At 24.2% G+C, this 5543-nt stretch overlaps 1 non-coding gene across 1 annotated transcript; it reads left to right on the top strand.

Annotated features, from left to right (window-relative positions):
• The first annotated feature begins 3643 nt into the window (after positions 1-3643).
• On the top strand, positions 3644-3762 carry LOC123303853. The gene has a single exon (XR_006535930.1). It is a non-coding gene; the product is annotated as a 5S ribosomal RNA (ribosomal RNA).
• The last annotated feature ends 1781 nt before the right edge of the window (positions 3763-5543 follow it).

Here is a 5543-nt window from a genome sequence, read left to right on the forward strand (position 1 = left end):
CAGATAGTTACAGAACACCAGTCAGTATATGTATGAGCGTGTCGTGTATACAACTAGCGTATTATATACGCGAAGATGGATATAACAATAAAAATGAATACTACTCTCTGATTGGCTAAAAATAATACTATAAGGTGATTGGTTTATTTTTAAAGTTTTATATTTTATAAATATTATAAATTAAAATACCCAAATAACATTTTAAACATAAATGTTTAAAATCCCCGTAACGTACACATCTGTGTGATTATATTTACAAAAAAAAAATATTAATTAAATAAATTTATTCGCTATGTCTGGACGAGGTAAAGGTGGGAAAGGAAAAGGGAAAGGCAAAGTCAAGATCAAGCCGAGCAGGATTACAATTTCCTGTTGGAAGAATTCACAGATTATTACGAAAAGGAAATTATGCTGAACGAGTAGGTGCTGGTGCCCCCAGTATATTTGGCTGCTGTTATGGAATATTTGGCTGCAGAAGTTCTCGAGTTAGCTGGTAATGCTGCCCGTGATAACAAAAAAACACGTATCATTCCACGTCATTTACAATTGGCAATTCGTAATGATGAAGAATTAAATAAATTATTATCTGGTGTAACAATTGCTCAAGGTGGTGTATTACCAAACATTCAAGCAGTGTTATTACCAAAGAAAACTGAAAAGGAAAGCATAAATTAAAAACATTGCATTAATTTTTATAATAATAATACATCGATCATAGGCCTTTTAATAAAAGGCCACAAATTTATTTAAAATAAGAGTAAAAATTATTTTTATAAATAATATATTATAATATTTTTTTAAAGAATCAATTTAAATAATTATAAATTAATGATTCTTTTTTTTTTTTTCTTTTTTTTATATGTTATTATGGAAATAATTCATCATATTATGATGACATTTAGGTAACATATTATAAGAATATTCATAAAATATTATCAAAATAATATTGTATTATGATGATATTTAGACAAAATATTATAAGAATATACACAAAATATTATCAAAAATAATATCATTAGATAACAAAACTGTTCATGATACTCATACCTTTACTAGAGATAAAAGTATCAGGATGCACTTGTATTAATACATATTATCACAACATCACAAAATATTTTTTAAAAGGAAAAATTTTTTTAAAATTATTATAAAATTTTATTTAAATAAAATTTCAATTTATTTTTTTAATAATTAAAGAAAAAAAAAAAAACAAAGCATATAAACTTTCTATTGAAAATGTTATTTTAAACTAGATGGCCAAGTGAACTTCGTTACACAAACAATATATGACGTATTCGTTATTTAAATAATCAGTATCCTTTGATATTATATCAATACGTTACTCTCTTCTTTTGATACATATTAATAAAATTTCAATTTATAAGATTTTATGTCAATTATATAAATAATATTATAAATTTTCTAAATACATAAGTTAAGTAACAAAAAATTTGAATAACAAGATAAATTTATATATTATGTTTTAATACTCGATACTATAATATATCGCATCCGTTACCAATTATTCGGTATCCTTTGATTTATACACAGAATGAACTAAAAATATATATCAAATTTATTTTATTTATTTATATATTTAATATTATTATTATTATTTTATATTACAAAGTTTCTTAACGAAGCTTACAATGATTTCTCATATCGTACTTAACAAAATTATTTAGATCATATAAAATTTAAATTGTTAAAAAATTTGTATATTTATTATTATTATTATTTATTTTTATTAAAATTACATAACATAAAATTAATAATATTTTAATAATTATATAAATTAATTCTTATTTAAAATAATCTTATATTAATCTCAACAAATACTCTAATAATATATTTTGTCATAAATTTTTTTATATTTAAAATAAATATTATAATATATAAATACTTATATCAGTATAAAATTTCTTTATATAATTATGAAAAAAATTAATTTAATAGTTAATTATTGATATTAATGCATAAATAAAAGTATTTTCTAATGAAATATATTTTGTCAATGTTCGATTAACACATTTCATAATAATACGTTTTCATTATTGACAAAAAAAAGTTTTTCTAAAAATGAAATCTTATACTATAATATATATATTTATATATTAAATTTTTTTAATTATTTATATACTAATAATTTATAATAAATCGATATTAAATAAAAAAATAAAAATATATACTTTTTAAGTTTACCTTAAAAAATATTATTGTTTTGTATGATTGAAATAATTAATATTAAACTATGTTTATTAATAATTGTTAATAAAAAAAATTAAATATATTTTAATTTATAAAATAAATATTATTATTAAATTTATAATTTATTATTTTATATATTATAGAAATTGAAAAAATAAATCATGTTTACTACGACAGTAAATTAGAAATACTATTTAATTTTTATGTGTTTTCTACATGGTACTTTGACTTACATAGGGACTTATATTATTGTGAATAATGATATAATTGAAAACCTTTATTTTTTATTTGATAGAATTATTATATTTTATCATTTTAAATATTTATAATAAATACATTATTTTTTATAAAGTAAAAAAATATGGCCGAAGAAAATTCTACAGCTGTTGCAGCAACTGCGGTTACTGCTGCTTCTACAACACCAACAAAAAAAAGCAACAGCTTCTGGTGCTAAACGTACAAAAACAACATTCAAAACCAACACATCCACGTACATCAGAAATGGTTGTTAACGCAATTAAAAATTTAAAAGAACGCGGGTGGTTCATCATTACAAGCAATTAAAAAATATTTAGCTGCAAATTATAAAGTGGATTCTGATAAAATTTCACCATTTATTAAAAAATATTTAAAAGCTGCTGTAACTGAGGGAGCCTTGGTACAAACTAAAGGTAAAGGTGCATCTGGTTCATTCAAATTGGCTGCTTCCGCTTCATCTAATTCTTCAGCTAAATCAAAAGTATCCAAAAAAGAAAGTGGAGCAAAAGGTTCAGCAAAGAGTGCTAAAAGTAAACGGGCACCAAAAGAAAAGAAAGCCACAACTACATCATTGGCAGCCAAAAAGCCTAAAGCAAAAAAAGCGACTCCATCATCATCAACTGCTGCTAAAAAAGTTACTGCAAAATCATCAGCGGCATCAAAAAAAGCACCAGTTAAAGCAAAACCAGCAAAAAGTACAAAATCCGCTGCCAAAAGTAGCCCTGCTCGTAAACCGAAAGCACCAAAAGCTAAGAAAGCTTCTGTTGCCAAATCATCTCCTACAAAAATTAAAAAAGCAGCACCAAAAAAGAAATGATCTGTTACTTTAATAATATATTGAAATATTTCATTATTTTTGCTAAAAAATGAAAATAACATAGGCCTTAATACAGGCCACAAATTAATATTTGATAAGAGTAAATTATTTTTTGTATAAATATTTTATAAAATAATAGTTAAGAAACATTTGCCACAGTCAGTACCACGGATGGGTGGCCACTTGAGAATACTGTGTGCGGTTGCATTTTTATTTAAAATATATGGTATAATAAAATATATGGTATAATAAATAAGTATATATTTAAATTGATTACTTCATTGAAAATTTTAATAATATACTTTAATATTAATGATATTTATGAAAAATATATATTTGTAAAAATTTTCATTTATTACTGGCAACAGCCATACCACGTTGAAAACACCGGTTCTCGTCCGATCACCGAAGTTAAGCAACATTGGGCACAGTCAGTACTTGGATGGGTGACCGCTTGGGAACACTGTGTGCGGTTGCCTTTTTATATTAAAAATATAAATTATTTTTCTTCTTTTCTTTTTTTTTACACACCATATATAAATATATGTTATTTAGAAATGTAAACCTTTTATATTATTCGTCAACAAATAAATATTATTTTTTGTATAAAATTTTATTGCATTTATAACTCATATCATGGTTACTTTAAAGCGAGAAGTTTTTTTAATATTTCAAATGAATATAAAATAATATAAATTTTATGAAATTTATTTATTTTTAGAAATAGCAATCGCTTATAATTATAACAAAATTTTAATAATGTTTAATTTTATTTCAATAATTTATATATATATATATATATATATATATTTTTTAATAAAAATAATATACTCTTATTTAATAATATATGTTGGTCCTATATATAGGACCGAAAATATTTCTTATTTGTTTTTTTTTTTTTTAAATTGTCATTTAAAACGCTTATGCACGTTCTCCACGAATACGTCTTGCCAATTGTATATCCTTAGGCATAATTGTAACACGCTTTGCATGAATTGCGCATAAATTGGTATCTTCAAATAAACCTACTAAATAGGCTTCACTAGCTTCTTGTAATGCCATAACAGCTGAACTTTGGAAACGTAAATCGGTTTTAAAATCTTGTGCAATTTCACGTACTAAACGTTGGAATGGTAATTTACGAATTAACAATTCAGTACTTTTTTGATAACGACGAATTTCTCGTAAGCTACTGTACCAGGACGATATCTGTGTGGTTTTTTTACTCCACCAGTTGCTGGTGCACTTTTACGTGCAGCTTTCGTTGCTAATTGTTTTCTTGGTGCTTTACCACCAGTTGATTTACGTGCAGTTTGCTTGGTTCTAGCCATTTTCAAATAATAATGTTTTTACAAAAAAACACACAATTTTAAAAATTATATTCGACAATTTGATACTACAAAGTCAAATGTTTAAATGCGAAATAAATGTGTTGTATTTATATTTATATGAAATTTCAAAATTTTTGTTGTCATATCCTATTGGATAGCTATCAGAGTATGGACTAATCAAATTGTATAGGCGTGGCTTAAAAAATCTTTAATGCTTTATATAAAAAGGCACAATTGTACCGGCGCTCACATACATTACAATACTTGTGAGGTTAACACACGTGTTATCCGTTCGTTAAAATATTGTAAATAATTTTTTATTAAAATGACTGGCAGAGGAAAAGGTGGAAAGGGTCTTGGAAAAGGGGGTGCAAAACGTCATAGAAAAGTTTTGCGTGATAATATCCAAGGTATTACAAAACCTGCAATTCGTCGTTTAGCACGACGAGGTGGAGTAAAACGTATCTCTGGTTTAATTTATGAAGAAACACGTGGTGTACTTAAAGTATTCCTTGAAAATGTTATTCGGGATGCTGTTACATATACTGAACACGCAAAACGTAAAACAGTTACAGCTATGGATGTTGTATATGCATTAAAACGACAAGGTCGTACTTTGTATGGTTTTGGAGGTTAAGAAAATATAATAATTTACTTAAAATATTTAGTAAATTTATTAAAGAATATTTAATACATCCGATAAATTTAAACAGGCTTTCCTTTTTGGGAAGCCACTAATTTTATTTATATAAGAGTAAATAAATTTGTTAATAAATATAACATATTATATAATTTGTTTACAACAAATTATTTTGTTTATAACATACATTACCAAATATTTTTATTTATTTTTTTTTTTTTTATTGTAATATATCTGCAATAATAAATTATAATTTGTATATTATCTATTTTATTTTACAATAACTTAT

Source organism: Chrysoperla carnea (assembly GCF_905475395.1).
Source record: "Chrysoperla carnea chromosome X unlocalized genomic scaffold, inChrCarn1.1 SUPER_X_unloc_147, whole genome shotgun sequence".
NCBI classification, from domain to species: domain Eukaryota; kingdom Metazoa; phylum Arthropoda; class Insecta; order Neuroptera; family Chrysopidae; genus Chrysoperla; species Chrysoperla carnea.